Source organism: Balaenoptera physalus (assembly GCF_965194825.1).
Source record: "Balaenoptera physalus genome assembly, chromosome: 2".
NCBI lineage: Eukaryota > Metazoa > Chordata > Mammalia > Artiodactyla > Balaenopteridae > Balaenoptera > Balaenoptera physalus.
In genome coordinates, this window is record NC_138883.1 from 177,273,470 (window position 1) to 177,293,331 (window position 19,862).

A 19,862-nucleotide genomic window follows, 5' to 3' on the forward strand; every position below is an offset into this window, starting at 1 on the left:
ACCATATAGACAATATCACATTCTCTGGGTGAAGACTGGCCTTTGGTGTGGTTGATAGTGGTTCATTTTGCTTGCCCTACGATCTCTTCTGTTCCACATTGTTGTACAGTATCCGCTTGTCATTGCCTGTCACAATTTGTTTTAAAAATGGAACGTTTTCAGGGCTTCCCTGGTGGCGCAGTGGTTGAGAATGTGCCTGCTAATGCAGGGGACACGGGTTCGAGCCCTGGTCTGGGAAGATCCCACATGCCGCGGAGCGACTAGGCCCCTGAGCCACAATTACTGATCCTGCGCGTCTGGAGCCTGTGCTCCACAGCAAGAGAGGCCGTGATAGTGAGAGGCCCATGCATCGCAATGAATAGTGGCCCCCGCTTGCCGCAACTAGAGAAAGCCCTTGCACAGAAACAAAGACCCAACACAGCCATAAATAAATAAATTAATTAATTAATTAAAATGGAACATTTTCATTATGTTTTAAAACGTAGAGAATTGCATGCAGAAATATGGTCAAGAAGGGTTTTTTTGCTTATGTGAGACCCAAACCTCAAAGCGATTCACATAACCAGGCTGGTGAAAATTATTTTCAAAGCTTGATTTGGATATTTAGAGTAAGTTGGCTATCTCCCGTGGGGTATAACGTTGATTGTTCTCAGTTAATGTCTCGATTTGATCGCTATCAACTTCAACTGGTCTCCCCGACCATGGAGCATTGTCTAATGAGAAATCTCCAGCACGAAACTTCGCAAACCACTTTTGACACGTTTGATCAGTCACAGGCCCTTTTCCATACACTGCACAAATCTTTTTGTGCATTTTAGTTGCGTTTTTACCTTTCTTGAAATAATAAAGCATAATATGCTGAAAATGTTGCTTTTTTTCCCTTCCACCTTCGATATTAAAATGGCTACACAAAAATTCACCAATTTTGATGAGTCTTTTTTTAAATGCACTCTGGTATGACAGCTGTCACATACAGTCTAACAAAATTATTTCCAATGAAGTTAAAGACAACTGAGTACTACCAGAGCCATCTTACGGAAAAAAACGAATGAACCTTTTGGCCCACCTAGTGTGTATATATGTATGTATGTATATGCTTAGCAAAACGCTGTGAGGACATATGCCAAATATTAACAGTTGTTATCTTCTAAGTGATAGATTTATAGATGGCATATATTTTCATCTTTATATATTTGGCCACCTCCAGTTTTCAGTAGTGAGCCTGCATAATTTTCTAGATATAGTTTATGATTATTAATGTTGTTACAACTGTCAGATAACTATATACTCCAACTTAGTTCATGACAGCCTAGCCTTGGAGGAAACATTTGCTTCCTACCACCGACTTACTTCTCTTCAACCTCCCCTAAAATATCTACTCTTTTTTTTTTTTCTCCATAAATGTATAAGCTATTTAATGGTTTAGAGAGGCTTCATTTTAAGCCTTTACTTAGGTATCTACCAACACAAATAATGAAGCACAAGTATTTTTAAGAATAAGGTTAATGAAATAAATAACTTTTTCTATTCAATTTTTGTATATTTTTTTGTATTCAATTCCTAAAGAAAAAAGAATCTAAATAAATACTAGATATTAGTATTAGATATTAAAAAGATAAAAGATATTACATACATGTAAAAGATATTACATACATATTACATACAAAGGAATAAAGTCAAGAATGGCAGCAGACTTGTCATCAGAAACTGCGCAAACCAGAATGCAATTTAATAATATCTTGCCTCCCCCTCTTCTAGGAAGGTATGCTCAGTAGGTTTCTTAGAGGGAGATCAGTTCTCCTTTCAGCGTTTAAAGTTCAGTAACCAAATTTAAAAGTGAAGTACCTGACTCTTACTATGGAGCAGGGAAGGAAGTAGCAAGGAGACAGGATAGAAAAGCCTGATTCATTTGAAATCTCACCTTCCTAGAGAGGTGGGTGTTGGACAGAGAAAGAATTTCTGAAATCTACATAGGGGGGCTCCTGAGGATCTGCTGAACACCAAACCATGCATGCACAGGATGAAACCCCCAAAAGCTGGAAGGACATCTCATGAGAAATGAAGAATTACCAGGTCACTGTAAGATTGAGCCTTAGAGTTAAGGTTCCTCTATAGAAGCCATAAAAGAGTTTAAAACTAAGCCTCAAAAGAATCATTTTAATCCACAATAACAACTGTCTGCTAGAAATTCAATACTCTTTAAACAAATACAAGAAATCCAGCATTCAGCCACTTAAAATTCACAGTGAATTGCACCCAGTCAAACATCACTAGATAAAGAAAGGAGCAGGAGAAAAACCCCATAACCAGGAGCCAATAGAAATAGACCCTGAAATGACAGAGATGATAGAACTAGCAGATAGGTACTTTAAAACAGCTGTTGTAAATATGGCTCATGTACATACACATAATGAGGAATGAAATAGAAGATAGAAAAAAGAAAATATTGGAACAGCCAGAGATAAAAAAATATAGTAACTGAAATGAAAATTTTACTAGATGGGATTAAGTGCAGATTAGATCTTTCAGGAGAAAAGGTCAGTGAACTTGAAAACATAGTGAGAATTTAACCAAAAGCATAGAGAAAAAAGGTTGAAAAAGATGAAAAGCAACTTGGTTTCCTATAGTATGATAACCATGGGCATAAGTGTAATTGTAGTCTCAGATTTTAGAGGGAGGGTGAAAGAGAAAAAAATTAATGGCTGAAATTTCCCCAAATTTGAAGAAAATATAAACCCATTGATCCAAGAAATTCAACAGAGCCCAAGCAAGATAAACAACACACACACACACACACACACGGTACATCAAGAAAATTGCTGAAAATTAGTGATAAAGAGAGAAATGTTAAAAGCAGGCAGAGGGAATAAAAAGATATTACATACAAAGGAATAAAGTCAAGAATGGCAGCAGACTTGTCATCAGAAACTGCGCAAACCAGAATGCAATTTAATAGCAATTTTCAAGTGCTAGAAAAATTGTCAACCGAGGATTTTACAGCCAGTAAAAATACAAAATAAAGGAGAAAAAAAATAAGGGCCAAATAAGAACTTTTTAGACAAAAACTGAGACAACTCATGACCAGCAGACATACATTACAAGAAATATTAAAGGAAGTTTATTAGGCAAAAGGAAAATGATACCAGGTGGAAATTGGACTGTACAAAGGGATAAAGAATGCTAGAAGTGGTTCATATGTTGATAAACAAAATTTTTTCTCCCTGTTTCAGTTTCTTTAAAACATAAATGTCTCTTTAAATAAAAAATAATGACAGTGTTTATCTAGTGAGATTTATAATGTATGTAAAAGTAAAATGTATGACATCAGTGGCTCAAAGAATGGGATGGGGAAAGGAAGCATAATCATAAGGGTCTTATACATGAAGTGATATAATATTTTTTGAAGGTAGGTTGTCTTAAGCTAAAGAGAGTATTCACTAAAATAGCTAAAAAAGAGTTTTAACTAATAAGAAACCATGGTGGATATGAAGTGAAATCCTAAAAACTAATCCAAAATAAGACAGGAAAAAAGGGGAGAAGGACCAAAACTAGATGGGACAAATAGAAAACTTGTAACAATATGGTAGAACAACATTCAATCATATCAGTAATCACATTAAACGTAAATGATCTACTCTAATCAGAAGGCAAAGATTGTCAAATTGGATAAAAAACCAAGATAACCTTCAAAATAGGTTAGAAACAAAAGGGTATAAAATGTATCCAATGTAAGCACAAAGTGAGAGAAAACTGGAGTGGCTATAGTAATATCAAAGTGGGCTTCATAACAAGTGATATTAAGAAGGTTAAAGAGGGACACTTCATAATAATGATAAATGGGTCAATTTGCCAAGAAGAAATAATAACCTTAAATTTAAATGAAAACAATACTACATTGTAAAAATACACAAAGCAGAAACTGATAGCACTGAAAAAAAAGAAACTGACAAATCTTCAATTGTAGTTGGAGATTTTAATACCCATATCAGTAATTGATGGAAAAAGTTGGAACATGATCAGGGAGGATATAGATGCGCTTAACAACACTGTAAAGCAACTTGACTTCACTGACATTTATAGAACATTCCACTCACCAGTAGCAGAATATGCATTCTTTTCAAGTGCACAGGGAATATCCACCAAGATAGCACCCCCCATCTTCTAATATATAAAACAAGTCTCAATTAAGTTTAAAATGATGGAAACTATGCAGAGTGTATCCTATGACCACAATATAATTAAGCTAGAAATCAATATCAGGAAGATATCTGGAAAATCCTCAACATTTGTAATTACACCACATACTTCTAACTAGCACATTGGTCAAAAAAAAGGAGGGCTGATTAAAAGATGTTTTGAAGTGAATCACAATAAAAACACATCAGAATTTCTGGGATATATGTGAAGCAGTGCTTAGGCAAATCTTTAAATGATCTAAGTGTCCATCTTAAGAAGGGAGAAAAAGATCAAATTTAAACGAAAGTAAGTAGAAGGAAGGAAATAGTAAACAAAAGAACAGAAATTGATAAAATAGAAAACAGATAAACAACAGAAATAAACAAGGAAACCAAAAGCCAGCTCGTTGAAAAAACGATTAAACCTAGCTATCCTAATCAAGAAAAATAAAGAGGAAACACGTTACTAAGTATAATGTCAGAATTGAAAGAGGGGACATCACTACAGATTCTACAGAAATTAAAAGCATATAGAAAGAATATTACAAGCATCTTTTGGACATAAGTTTGACGACTTTGATGAAATGGATACATTCCTTGGAAGGCACAAATTATGTAATGAAATTGACTTCGGAAGAAGGATAAAATTAGAGTAGCACCATATCTATTAAAGAAGTTATATTCCTGGTTAAAAACCTTCCCACACAAACAAACCAAACCAAAACCAAAAGAACTCCAGGCATGGAGAACTCCAGAACATGTTTTAACTGATGAATTCTATCAAACATTTGAAGGAGAAATAATTCAGAAAATAGAAGAAAAGGAAACTCTTCCCAGCTCATTTTAGGACACTAGCATTATGCTAACTAACATCAAAACTAGGTGAAGACATTACAAGAAAAGAAAACTATAAACAAATGTCCTGCATGAACATAGGTGAAACATTTTGTTAACAAACCATTAGTAAGTCAAATCCAGCAGGATATAAAAAATGAGTTTATTCTAGGGATGCAAGGTTGGTTTAACATTGGAAAATTCACTAGCATAAGTTCATCACTTTAACGGAAAAAAGCTATATGATCCTGTCAGTAGTTACAGGAGAAAGCATTGGAGTACATTCAGCAGTCATTTGTGATAAAATCTGTCAGGAAACTAGAAACAGAAGAGGATTTTCTTAACCTGACAAAAGACATCTACATGTAACTTCTAGCTGAAGTCTTATTTAATGTCAAAAGATGGAGTACTTTCCTCCTAAGACAGGACACAAGGCAAGTATGCCCATCTCCTCCATATGTGTATCTAATACTGTAATGGAGACCCCAGCCAGTGTAACAGGCAATAAAAAGAAACAAATGACATACACATTGGCAAGGTAGAAATAAAAGGTCTTTATTTGCAGACAACATGATCATGTATAGAGAAAATGCTAAGCAATCTCTAAAAAGCCACTAGAATTTGTCATTGAATTTAGCAAGCTTGCAGGACGCAAAGTAGATACACAAAATCAGTTTTATGTATATATACCAGCAATGAAAAATTAGAAATTGAAATTTAAAATTTATATCAAAATACAAAGGACCTATAAAAACTAAAAAATGTATTTACAAGAACAATATTGGAAGGTTTTTAGTACCTGATTTCAAGACTTCCTCTACTTTTTAAAGCTCCTTCTTTAAAGCTGCGGTGATCAAGGTAGTGTTGGCCTAAGGTAAACATCTATATCAATGGAATAGAATAGAGAATCCAGAAATAGACCCACACATATATGGTCAGTTGATTTCTGACAGTTGTGCCAAGTTAATTCAATGGGGAAAGGATAGTCTTTTTAACAAATGGTACTAGAACACGTGGATATTAAATGTAAAAACATTAACCTCAACTCTTACTTCTTCTAGATATAAAAATAACTTGAAAAGAATCATGGATCTAAATATAAAAGACTAAAACTATAAAACTTCAAGAAAAAATTACAGGAGAAAATATTCGTGAACTTGGGATAGGCAAAGATTTCTTGGGGCCCAAAAAGCATGAACCATAAAAGAAAAATTGACAAATGGGACTCCATAAAAATTTAAAACTTCTATTCTTCAAAGACATCGTTAAGAAAATGAAAAGGTGATCTTTAAACAGAGAGAACATATTCACAATACATATACCTGACAAATGACTTGTAGCCAGAATATATAAAGAACTCTTACAGCTCATTAAAAAGACAACCCAGTTAAAAATCTAGGCACAAGAAAATAATGAATGCAGCACAGGAAAAGGTGTTCAACATCATTAGACATCAGAAAAATGCAAACCAAAACAATGAGATACCATTGTATATTCATCAGAATAGCTAAAATTAAAAATTAAAAGAACAAGTGTTAGAATGGAACTTTCATATATTGCTGGTAGGAAAGTAAAACGATAAAACTGTTTAAACTGTTTGGCAGTGTGTTATAAAGTTAAACATTTACCATAACATACACAACAATTTTACTACTAAATATTTACCTAAGAGAAATGATAACATATATTTACACACATACTTGTACATGAATGTCCATAGCAGCTTTATTCATAATAGCCTCAAGCTGGAAGCAACTTAAATGTCCATCAACTAATGAATGGATGAACACATTGTGGCATATCCATGTAATAATATACTACTCAGCACTTAAAGGGAACAAAGTACTGATACATATAACAACATGAATGAATCTCAAAAACATTATGCTGAGTTCAATAAGCCAGACACAAAAGAATACAAACTATGATTCCATTTACTGCCCACAAGTATTATACCAGAAAAGCTGCTAAAAAACCCCCAAATAAACAGATTTAATCTATAGTGACAATAAACAGACATGTTGTCTGCAGCTGAGGATGGAGTGTGATTGACCTGGATGGGGCTCAAGGGAACCTTCTGGTTTGATCATCGTGTTCTATATCTCTACAGTTTGATTAACCAGGATGGGGCTCAGGGGAAACTTTTGGTTTCATCAGTGTGTTCTATATCTCGACTATGGTGGTGATTATATGGATACATGTATATGTTTGTAAAATTCATTGAAATGTACACATTTTACCTCAATAATGTTGTTTTGAAAAAAATTCCAAAAATTTGAAAGTTATTTTACTAACAAAACATTAACTTCTGTCTAATGTTAGAAGACCTCTCTGGGTAAGGCTGAAACTGAGTTGACCCGAAAATTCCATTTCGATAAATCAGTATACACAATATAAATAAAAATACATGAATTAAATATCCTTAAACAAGGAAAGAGAGTAGATGAATTCTCAGTGTAGTTAGCCTATGATTTGATGTATTGGAATGGGACCCTAGCATCCTTAAAATTCATTGATGTACCTTTCTAATTTCTTTAATTGATATTTGCTAGTGTCTTTGGCACTAAGAAGAATCCAGCTAAAATGATGTAATTACATATAATCCCCTCTTGATTTTGTTTTATTGTTCTTTTCATTTTTTTAACCAGGAAGAATATGTAGAAGATACTCCAGTGTCTCTTACAATCTATTTTTCCTGTTAGGACTAGAACTCCTAGATTTTACCTGAGCGCATACATGGCTGCCCATCTAGAAACTACATTTCTCTGCTTCTCTTGCAGCAGGGTGTGGCTTTGGACTAATGGGAAGTGACTGGTGATGTGTGTAAGGTTACCTCATTAAGGACAAGCTACCTGCCCTAGACTTTCTCTTTTCTCTTTCTGCTGCCGGGGGTGTTACATCAGGTATAGCAGCCACCTTAGGTCCGGAGATGGAAGCCATGTGGAATCTGATAGAGTTAGCTTGGGTCCCTGAATGATCTTGTGACGCACACCTCCCCCTGCACCCCGCATTGTGACATGAAAAAGAAAAATCTCTAACTGTGGCTACTATATTTTTGAGTCCTTTTGTTATGGTAGAAAGTTTATACCCTAATACAAAATGGAAAGCATTTAAGACTTTTAAGTTTTTCTCTGTGCACTGTTTGGCCATAGCCAGTATATTTTGGTGTGTATTCTCATCTATTTATTTATTTAGGCTGCATTGGGTCTTTGTTGCCACGCGCAGGCTTTCTCTGGTTGCGGCGAGCAGGGGCTACTCTTCGTTGTGGTGCGTGGGCTTCTCATTGTGGTGGTTTCTCTTGTTGCAGAGCACGGGCTCTAGGCGTGCAGGCTTCAGTCGTTGCAGCATGTGGGCTCAGTAGTTGTGGCATGTGGGCCCTAGAGTGCACAGGCTTCAGAAGTTGCGGCGCATAGGCTCAGTAGTTGTGGCTCACGGGCTCTAGAGCGCAGGCTCAGTAGTTGTGGCACACAGGCTTAGTTGCTCAGTGGCATGGGGAACCTTCCCAGTCCAGGGATTGAACCCGTGTCCCCTGCACTGGCAGGCGGATTCTTAACCACTGCGCCACCAGGGAAGTCCCTGATATGTATTCTCAATTAAAATAATTTCTAAAATAGCATATGATTTCATGCCAAGAGTTCTCTTTGATCCAGTAGTTATTTAGAAGACTGTTTCTCCAATTTACAAGTTACTTTTAAAATTTAGGTACTAATTAGTAATAAATTGATACACAACGTTCTGCTTTTCTAATTTTTAAATGTCTTCGTGGACTAATTTATGATCAGTTTTGGTAAAGTTCCACAGACATTTTTAAAGAATTTGCCTTCTTTGTAAGATACTAAAATATTTATTTATTATGTTGTTTAACTTTTCTATAATTATTTTTTATCTGATCTCAAAGGTTTAAATATGTAAATCAGTGATTTCTTCCATTAATTTTTCTTTATATTTCTCTCTTTTTTTGTTTTGCTTTGTGTGTTCATGTATTATTAACTGTCACTATCTCAATTGAGGATTATACCTTTTATCAGGATAATATCACTTTTTTCCTAATTTATGCCTTGTGCTTTGTGTTTTAGCTGACATTAATATTGCTACTTTAGTTTATATTTCCCTATGTATCTGTGTACTTCTTCTTATAGTTATCCTTTCTTTGTCATTTCTTTTAGATATGTTTTCTGTAAGTGGAGCATAGTTGGATTTCATAGTTGGATTTTTTAACCTAATGGGAGGAACCTTTGTCTTTTAACAGGTATTTTAAGTCATTTATATTTATTGTCAAAATTGATCTTTAATTGGTTTTATTTCATTGATCTTGTTTCTTTTATACAAGTCTTTTATTTTCCATTGTGTTTTGGGCTTTTTGCTATTTGATTTAAAGTTTATCTTTGTTTAATTTGGTTTTGAATTTTGCCTGCTTTGAAATCTGCTGCTGATTATTTTTAAGTTTTTTTGAAACCTTAAATCTATGTAATACCTATAATTAAGTCAAGAATGAGATGGTATCTTTTGTTTTCCCTCAGTAGGAAATGAGAAATTTAATAAAGTTTTACTTATCTGCTTCTCAGTTTTCATTGATATCTAAGATTTTTATCTCAGAATATTATTAAATTGTAATTTAAAATAATTTGTAAAATATTTTCATTAATTTTTATAGCTATAGAAATTATGAAAACCCTAAGATTGTCACAACTTTAAATAAATTACCATGTTTTCCAAGTATATATCAAAGTGAACCTTAAGAAAGTCATTAAAAATATGCTATTGTGCCATATTACATTACTTCTCATTATTTTCTTGACCTATTTCTGTATTATATCTTAAAAAGACACTTCTTATTATTGCCCACATTCAGGCCCTTTCCCTTCTCATTAGACTGGGAAAAAAGAAGAAATAGTCAAATTGAAGTTAATGTATCAGATTTTGTATTTGGTGTTTGCAATGGCAAAGTATAAGATTCAGAATATGTTTGGGATTATTGAATTAATGTATTTTATGGTGATGGGTAGGCAAACATTACCAGTTACTCACGAGTAAGCTTGTTTTCTGAGATGTCCCTGTCGGTTACGGTATCAGGTGGCACCGGGCATGGCGTTTACACCCTCCTTAATGTTTGCTCAGTGTCAGAGGCTGTCCTTTTGCTCTGAGTCCCTGATAGAGCATCAGCCCTGCCTTGGGTGCGTCTAGTCGTGTGCCCTTCTCAAGTGGGCGTCATCTCCATTCCCTCACTATGACAAGGGTGCTTGTGTACAGGGCTCTCCCGTTTTTTTCAGAATATACTTGAGGACTATTTATGGAAGCGGCTCTTAGAGGACCCGCAGCCTTGTCTTGGAAACAGTGTGGAGGAAAGAAGCCTGTTGCAAGGGGTAATATCTTTAAGAAAACAGTAATGTGGCTAAGTCACTTTGAACTGGAAGGCTTGTCTTTATTTCTCATATTTTTTTAGCAGTTAATTATGTAGCTGGACTACCAAAATGCAGGGAGTGAGGGGAAGCTGAGAACAGCCTCTTCAGGATTGCGGGTCAGGGTGAAGTTCTTGGCCAGAGACTCCTTTCCGTGTGGCGTGTGGAAAGCAAACGGGCTGAGGAGAATGCAGGAGGACCGTTAGTCTTGCTTTGGTCCTCTGTTTTCCTTTGTGACCATGGCAAACGTCTCAGCCCTTCTGGGCCTCAGGCAGGGTCTGTGCAGTGAGAATGGTGACTGTCCAAGATGCTTTCTCACTTTAAAACTCCGCGCCTGACCAGGGCACCAGGGGTAGCAAGGGAGTTTCCATCTGAGAGCACTTTTATTTATTTCGTTTAAGCAAAGAAGTTAGCTTCATTTCATCTTGGAAAGTCAAGATAAATAAATCACTTCTCTTACCACCTTGAGTAAGGAGAATTGGAAGGATCATATGTGACTCATGTATTTGTGCTCCGACCTGACATTAGCAAGTGACACCCGTTGTGGTGGACTGTCCTACCATAACACCTGGAAGTAATCTAGTAAAAGAATGACTCAGAGGAATGTGAAATCACCATTTGTTCCCCTGAGAAAACTAAGATATTTATCTAGACTCCCAGAAGGTTCTTGCCTTTTTCCCTGGGATGTGTGCATGTTTTGAGATTGAGGGTCCTGGGAGGTAGGCCCGCTGTGCGATCTTCAGCCAGGCATCAGACTGAAGGTCACGCCGAAGATCTTTCATTGATGAGGTCCTGAGTGGTCCAAAGGCTGCTTGCACTGAGTTTCTGTTTCATGAGGTCAGCAGTAGGAGGCCGCCCAAATGGGCTTTTTGTCCTAAGCTGAGCTGGGCATGGTCACAAGCAGGGTGGGCAGAGAGCATTTTCAGATCATGAACCTGTCACAGTTGTGGAAGAGCGAGGGCACAGTGCTGACTGAGTGGAATCTGTACAGCGGTCAGAGGACGACTCTTTCTGAAGAGGGGCTTTGTTCTGTCAGGTTCTGGAGGATGATTCCCGACAAAGGCTCCATCCAGAGCAGCGTGGAAAACAGATCATTGCTTCTTTTCTCTGTAGTCATCACTTTGAGGACTACAAAGTCATTGAAAAGTTTTATTTCCTGCTTTATCAAGAGCTTCTAGGGGAAAAGAAAAAAGAATTGTTTCATTTCAGAAATGCATTTTGTTTCAGTCAATAAAAAGTTGCTGTGAATAAGTCAAAATAAAATGCAAAATAAATTCAAAACATGGATTAAAAAAAGTAGGTGCTAGGCTTTTATTAACTGCCAGAGTGAGGTAGGCCCTTCTAGGGATGCAGAAACCAACATTCAGTAACCTCTGTTCTCAGGAACTGAGCTTGAGTGAGGCAGACAGATAGATGGCTAATACTATGTTTCATTTGGTTTTTTTTTTTTTTTTTTTTTATAACTTGGGTTTTTTTTTTTTTTTTTTTGGCTGTGTTGGGCCTTCGTTTCTGTGCATGGGGTTTCTCTAGTTGTGGCAAGCAGGGGCCACTCTCCATTGCAGTTCACGGGCCTCTCACTATCGCAGCCTCTCTTGTTGCGGAGCGCAGGCTCAGTAGTTGTGGCTCACGGGCCTAGTTGCTCCGTGGCATGTGGGATCTTCCCAGAGCAGGGCTCGAACCCGTGTCCCCTGCATTAGCAGGCAGATTCTCAACCACTGCGCCACCAGGGAAGCCCCTCAATTGGGTTTTTATAGAGCAGCTACTCTATGCAAGACACTGCACTAGGTGTTGAGTCTACAAGGCGAGGTAGATAGAGTCCCTGTTCTCAAGATATTTAGAGTCCAGAGTGAGATGCGTCACCAGGCATGCCAAGCACCAGGTACACGGAGGCATATAGGAAGACATCAGTAATTAGAATGCACAGGAGAGAATACGCAGGTGACTTTGAACTTGCGCCAAGAACTAAGCAGTCTCAAGGCACCGATTCCTGCAGCGGTTGCCATAAGCTGTGCTTATTAACGTTCTGGCCCCAGAGCTACACCTTTCTGACGTTAAGGATAATAAAAATAGCCAAGAATCGTACAGTGCTTGACTCAGTGTCAGGCACAGTCTAGTACTTTACACATAACAACTTATGTAATCCTTGCAACAGTCCTATCAGGTAGTGTTAATATTAGACCAGAAACTGAGGCCCAGAGCAGGTGGGTAACAGCTAGCCTGCGGTGGGTCACCACGGTGCTAGGTTGAGGCTTCTAGAATCAAGGAAGCCAGCTACAGGAGGAGCCATTGTTCTGAGGTTTGCAGATATAGCAGCTTAACATTAATGAGCCCGTAGCTGAGCGTCTGGGAGAAAACAATTGTTGATACATGTGCTTTTCATTTGCTAGAAATAAAGCTGTACATTGTTGTTGTTGTTGAAATTGCCCTATACTAGCTATACATTATATCTAGAATTTTTATTTGAAATTATAGGAAAATAACTTTTGATCAAATAGTATTACCCGTTTATTTACAGAGAAGGGCTTTCTTGAATTATAAATATATCTAAAAGAGATCGTACTGCTTCCCGCAAACACTGACTCCACAGCTCCTTGAGGTGGAGATTTCTATTCAGCCTAATGTCCTTCTGGTCAAGTAAGAGGCTGCTTTCTCTACCTCTCATCTGTTGAAATGTCTGTCCCTTTTTACAGTACCGGAGGTCTTTAATTTATAAGCTGGATTTGTAAATTGCAGGGGTCCAGGCCCGTTGGGCCTGTGGCTTCCCTTGGTGCGTGAACCACAGGAGGCCTGCTATTTGCTGCTTTGAGGGAGTTCGTAAGAGCTTCTGTGACCTGGTTTGCCCACAGTTTATAGGCTCACATCCAGGTGACCTGAAGGAAGAAGAATGGGGTGAAAAAGTCAAAGTTATGGTTGTGAACGGGAAGGAAGGTTAGAATTTTAAAACCAGCATCAAAATGGTACAGACAAGAATTAGAAGTTAGGAAGGGCCTAGGAGGAGAGGTTTTTAATTAGAGCCACCCTCAAGACATTGGAAATTGTTGTGATGGTTTTAAATAGGCAACCCCTTTGGCCTTAAAAAGAATCGGCAACTTGACTTTCTGTATGTGGTTTATGAAATGTAAACACACACAGAATTCAAGGGGAGAAGGTGATCTTTCAGTGTAAAACTGTTTCGATTTATGGCTTCCTGGACATTGAAAGCCTCCTTGCACCTTGATTAAATACATTGAGTGGTTTTAAACTTAATAAAATTGTAAGGAAGGTTCTTTTTGTTTTCTTTTTGCACAAGCAGGTATTTTCAGTGTAACAATCAGGAAGATGAGGAAGATTATTGAAGGCAGTCTGTGACATAAAGCTTGAATGGTATTACTAAATAAAGAAAAGGAGCTTTAGACCTCTTTTTGACTCTATCTACAAATAAAATAAACTTTTTCATGTAATACTGAATCAACTATGCAATCGAAGAAACTTATTAAGATAATACTTTGTGTAAATCTATTTTCTACTTTGCTTTACTAAAAATTTTATTTATAGAAGGAATACATAAATACCCTTCTTCTGTTTTTTTTAAAAAAGCCTTACAAATCAAAGGGATTTAAAGGGATTAAAGTTCCCTTTGACCATCACGGTCCCTGGGTCATCATTTTGCCTTTTATTCTTCCAAATCTTGTTCTGAATACTTACATGCATATATTTGTATGCCTAGAACAGGTATTTATGTTTTGTTTAGATCTTAAAAAATAACCCACAGAGGGACTTCCCTGGCAGTCCAGCGGTTCAGACTCCGCATTTCCAGTGCAGGGGGCGCGGGTTCGATCCCTGGTTGGGGACTAAGATCCCACATGCCACAGTGTGGCCAAAAAACAAAAACAAAAAGACCCCATAGAACGTATTGTTATGCTGGTTCACTTAAATATGACCTTGCATTATATCTTTTGTTTTTAATAGTTCAGTAATGTTACTGACTGCAGCTGATATTTACTGAGTAGTTATTATGTGCTAGGCAAGATGTTTAGCATCTTTCATATAATTTTGTCTCATAATCTTCATAATAAGCTTCAGAGGTGAATAAAAATCATTGACTTTACATGAGTAAAATTCCACCTTCATTATGTCTCACATTTACATTAAATTACTAATGCCAGTAGTTCCATCATTCTTTAATAAGGCTTCAAAAATAAAACATTTGGAATGATTTGTTTAATTGCTAAGAATGTTGACTCTTAGTTCTGTTAGATTTGTTGTTCCTGTGCCGTTGGCCCCTCCACCCAGCCCTGGGAGTGAGTGTCTCTGCTGAGCCAGAAGGCTGGGAATGTGCTCACCTTTTAGGCGTGAACAGGTAGTATGTGTCATGTATGACTCATTCTAAATGATGAACAGACAACCCCCGACGTTTCCTCAGTAGCTAATGATTTTCAGAGTCCATGCCTGTGATGATGTCCTTATTTGGGGGACGGTTACACGATACAAATCCTAAGTGTGAGCAGGTTTGTTTTTGAAAGATGCTTTTCACTGTGCTCTTGGCCGTTCCGGTCTGAGGAAGTAAAGGCTGCTGTCATAGGAACTCTGATTGTTTTTATGGGAATTGGTAGAAAAGGAGTGATGTTGGGTGGGTTGAGAGAAAAAAAGATTCTGCTTATTATGTGTACTCGGATTTTAGAGTTTGGATGAAGATATTTTCAAAATTTCCTGACAAAGTAGAAAGCTTTAATGTCTGGGACAGCTGTCAGAAGAGTTTAGATCTCAGCTCTGCTGCTCAACTAGCTGGGGAACCTTGTAAAAGCCACTTTATGCTGTTTCAATCAAATGATAATAATACCCACTTAATAAAATTGTGGGGTGGAATTAACGTAAAGTGCCTTGTACAGTGTGAAGCACTGTATGAATGTGCAAATATTGGGTGATAGTCTTACTATTTTCATCATTGGAACTGTTGTCAAGGTCGTCTGCAGTTTGCCTCTTTTACTATTGCCTCTGTCCTGAGAAATTAACCTGCTTTCCTCTGTCCTTTATTACATGGAAGGGAGGACTGTAACAGAGCTCTGTGATCTTCAGAATAGCAAAAGGGGCCCTACTGCTGAATCACTGAACAAATATTGAAGTACAGCCAGCATTTCTTCAGGCCTAATGTAAGAACTGAAAAGATCATCTACAGTAACTCAAGAAGCAGAGATATGCCAAAGGTCCCAATAAATATCATTTCATTGTCACCAGTACATAGTGTTTGTAGATGTATTTGGCCTTTTTGTCTTCAAGAGAAAAGTAAACAAGTATTAATTAATATCTGTCTATTTAGGAAAGTGTTTGTTACTAAATTCTGTTGCTGTGGGACCTGGTTTGAAAAAAACCATCAGAAATTATCTTGTGTTCTGGCTTCTTTTTGGTTATAATACTTAAATTATTCTGAAATCTCAAATAACATTCAAAGAAGGTATGAAGTTTTTATGCTTATCAGAAGGAGACATGGGTTAAAGTGATTAAGAGGCCTTCCAAGTAAGCTCTCATTTCCAGATGAGGAGATAGCGCCCTTGAGTTTCCGTGTGGTCCACGCGGTGATGGGGAATTGATCGTTGCTTGGAAGCCCAGTCAGAAGTCTACAGTTGAAATCTCAGTTGCTGTTTGGGTGACGTGCCACTCACTGTACAGAATCACTACTGGTACAGGTTGTTTCCTGGGGAAGCTATGTGTGCTTTGGAGGGGGTACATGCTGAAAACAGAGCAAAACAAAACGAAAAAAATCTTTGGTTTTGTTATTCCTTCTTCTGGATAGTTCTAAAAAACTAACCCCTCTTCTGGATAGTTCTAAAAAGCTAACACCTCTTCTGGATACTTCTAAAATGCTAACCCTTTTAACTTTCATTGGTGGTTTGCTTTGTCATCTCTGTATTCACTTTCATTTATTTCTTGACCTACTGTCTATGGCAAACCATCTCTATCCTGGTTATACCAAGGGAAAAAGTGAAATCTTGTTTCAGAGTGACCTATAAAATTCTATTCCATATTTTAGACTTAGCCCACTGGAGATATCACTGTTGTCTTCATTTTATTTCACTACCCCACCATGCCCTTACCATCCGAGCACCACGGGGTTGTTTGTTTGTTTGTTGTTTTTTTAATGAATCTCACGCTCACCTATTTATAGTAACTGAGCATTTCCGCCTTTCCCAGAGGCAGCTGTGGCGAGAGCAGCTTGTTTTCTTGAGATGGGAGCCAGCAGGCCTCTGAAGGAGTCCAGGATCTGCACAGTCACACGTGCTTCTCCTTAACTAGCGACTAGAAACATTTTAACTTGCCTTGACTATCCCTAAGCAGCTCTTTAAAAAAAGAATAGTTTACAGTCAGTTGAATTCTCTAAGCTTCTGGCTTACAATACTGAAAAAACTACATAGAGTAGATAACGGATGGAGTAAGAATTTCTGATTCGTTTGCATATTATTTATTGTGGAAAGAATGTTTTCCCTACAGACTGACAGGGAACAAGATGTTTAAACATAAGCCAGGGCGGAGACCTGTTTGTTTGGTCAGCTTCAGAGAAGCCACGTTTCCCTACTTATGAAGAGTCTGCCAACTCTTCCATCCTCGCCACCCCCGCCTGATTCTCCACGTTTCCTTGGGATTTTTACTTAGGCCTCTTGCTGGATAAGGCAGTGATAGAGTGCCTACGTGGCAATCAGAAAGGCTACAGGCTTTTTTCTGGAGCAGCATGATTTTATCATGTCAGTATGAGTTTATGCTGTGTGTGTGTTTCTATGTGTGTGTGTGTGTATAAAATGGCTTTTTCCCAGTCCCCTTCTGCTGTTGGCTTGTGTATTCGCATTGCTGGGTGGCAGCAGGACCCCATTTATCACAGGCGGTAGGAGCGGGTACGGAGATATGAAAGGGTTACTGTTCACATTTCCTGTGTAATTCCCTCTGATCTTACTGAGCTGTAATTCCTTTCTTGATGTTAAACATTCCCAGGCTCCTATAACCTTCTCGCCGGGTTGCACTAGCCAAGTTTGTCCCAGGTGATCATGTAGGCGGACCTCCTGTTTTTAAAGATTAGAAATCACTCCTTCGTCCGTGAGATAGGCTACATGCTCATTACTTTTCAATCCCAGAAGAAATCCCTTTGATTTGAAACAAGAACAGAGCACTAACATATTAGTTTTAAAATTCACATTTAGCAGCCAACAATCAAATTTGTTGTCAAATTAATTGTGTAGATTTAAAAATCTGCCGATTGCTGGTTTAGAGAATTTCGAGGTAAATGAAAGCCCGTTGATCTAGTGAAGACTTACATTCTTCCTTCGAAAAGCACACTTGAAAAATGGGTTCTGATTAGAGAAGGGTACATTTTGATGCCACTGCCTTACTTTTAGCTTACGTGATTGGTAGTGTGTTTTAAGTTGCCTCAGATGTAAAGCTGCTTAGCTGAAACGGCAACATTTCTGCTTCAATTCAGTTCAGGAGGTTGTAGCTGAGCATAGGGAGATACTTATTTTCTACTTTTTCTCTGGTTTTTAAAGTATATAGCAGCTCATTTTTATTCCACAACTTTTTAAATATACATTTTTGTGGTTGGCAAAAGGTTTTCTATTTTTGCCTTTTCCCCTTAAGTTTTGGGAGAAAATGTTACGCTCCTGTGAAGCATCCGTATGTGTCAGTGGCTGCTGATGAATTGGTGGGGACACGGAGTACCTATTCCAGCACTGGCCTCATCCAGGTAATGAGCTGCCCTTTAGACACAGCCCTGGGTAAGTTTGCTCGTGTTGTTTAGAGCACATTGCCACGTACCCACCCATCAACTTGGGAACCTAAGGGTTTGGGGATGGATAGAATCGAAACAATGTCTCTCTGAAGGAGTTTCTAGAATAACTTAAGTTTGCTGGCGAAAGCTATTTACATGGCTTAAAGCAGTGAGATAAAATATTTTTTATGCACCCTGCCGTGTGTAATATGGTCTTCCATGAAGGTGGATGGAGGAATTTTTAGATTGATTCTGTTTGAATCTGCCTTAGGGGGTCAGCGTGCCTGTTGATAGTTCTCATTCCCTTTTAGTTCCCCAGTGCCTGAGACAGCCTGTCACACAGGTGGCTTTCGGTAGAGGGTTGTTTGAATGAATGAAGTAGATTACGTTTGTAGATTCTGAAGTGTTCCGTCTGTGCGTTATTAAGCACGTGTCTAACAATGTAACCCTCTCTCCTCTTACTACTTGGTCATAGAGAAAAAGGACATTTAGTCATAAATTACTTAAATTATAGATAGTCTGTTAACATTTCCTGAGACCAGTAAGCCCATTTATTATTCTCATGAATGGAAAATGCTTATATTTTCTCCCATATCATTATTCCTAGGGCCATCATAAAGCACTCAATGGTAATGTTAATTAGTGGACAAATACTTACAGATACTTAGAGAATGCCGACATACACAGCATCGTACCTGGTACTGTGCGTTCTCCAAAGATGTGTGTGACTTTGGTCCTACCACCTGGAGTCCAGACTTCTCAGCAAACAGGATCTGTACACTGGTCAGTTAAACAGCAACTTAAGGTCCATAAAAATGATCATGGGCTATGTGAGAGGCCCGAACGAGAATCAGGTGGCTTAGTGGAGAAGTCATTTCACTTGAGTTAGAGAGCAGTGAGAGATTTCATCAAGGAAGCTTGAGTCGGGCATTAAACTAATAGTTGGGGCTCAGATAAGAAGGAGTGAGGCTCTTTGACATTTATAAATGTGGGTGATCATTATCACACTTCGTGTTCCCAACAGTGGTGAAGAAACAGCAACAGGAAACTTAAGTATGTGGTGGAGACCTTTCTCCATCGGTGACTTATTTATTCCTTATTTTTTACTGAAGTGGAATTTCAAAACAGCTTCCACCAAGGCCATGCAGCAGCTCTTTGAGTTACCGTAAGGACCCACTTCAGTAGGGAGTCCTTCCAAATTTCTCACCCATTTAACATTTCAGCAGAAAGGCAGGAATAAGATACATTGAAAAGTTATCATTCATGACTACACGTTGGTCATAGAGGCCCCATCCAATCTCAGTGGCACGTTTAACAGCTCTCACTGTTGAGTTGCATCTTGATTTGAAGTCTAACATATAAGGAGATAGATCCAAATTGACAATTACTTTTTGCATAGATATTGGTGGTGGTAGTCACTATAGATAAATATAACTTTACAGCAGTTTTTTATTAACCCCTTAAAAGTTCTTCTACAGTACAGCAATAGTTACATTGATATCCCAAACTCCTTTAATCCAATTTGTTTTGGTTTTGTAAAGCAAATTTAAAAATGGATAGAATTTTTATTGGGATCCTTGGACTGTATTTCCTTATTATTACTTATTATTAAAAACAAACACTTTAGTGCGTTTAATTTTAGAGCCAAACTTCTGTCTCTAGTTTCATTCTTTTATTGTATAAAACAGCCAAAGGAAGAATTATACAGCAAAGAAATGAAACCAG

The 19,862-nt window shown here is 37.7% G+C and overlaps 1 protein-coding gene and 1 long non-coding RNA gene across 33 annotated transcripts in view; one reads left to right on the forward strand and one right to left on the reverse strand.

Moving 5' to 3' along the window:
- Window positions 1–19,862, reverse strand: part of LOC309656466 — a 607,356-nt gene that overhangs the window by 561,870 nt on the left and 25,624 nt on the right. The gene's annotated exons all lie outside the window — the stretch shown is intronic.
- ZNF438 (zinc finger protein 438) overlaps window positions 1–19,862 on the forward strand; it is a 193,770-nt gene that overhangs the window by 49,340 nt on the left and 124,568 nt on the right. For 13 of the 32 annotated variants that reach the window (XM_082452797.1, XM_082452794.1, XM_082452773.1 and 10 more), the window contains one exon: window positions 9,176–9,258. The exons of 18 other annotated variants lie outside the window; for them this stretch is intronic. The gene's annotated coding sequence lies outside the window, so the exon portion shown is untranslated. Of the gene's footprint in view, window positions 1–9,175; window positions 9,259–14,643; window positions 14,748–19,862 lie in introns of those variants that run through there. One more of the 32 variants, XM_082452792.1, reaches the window with a different exon arrangement.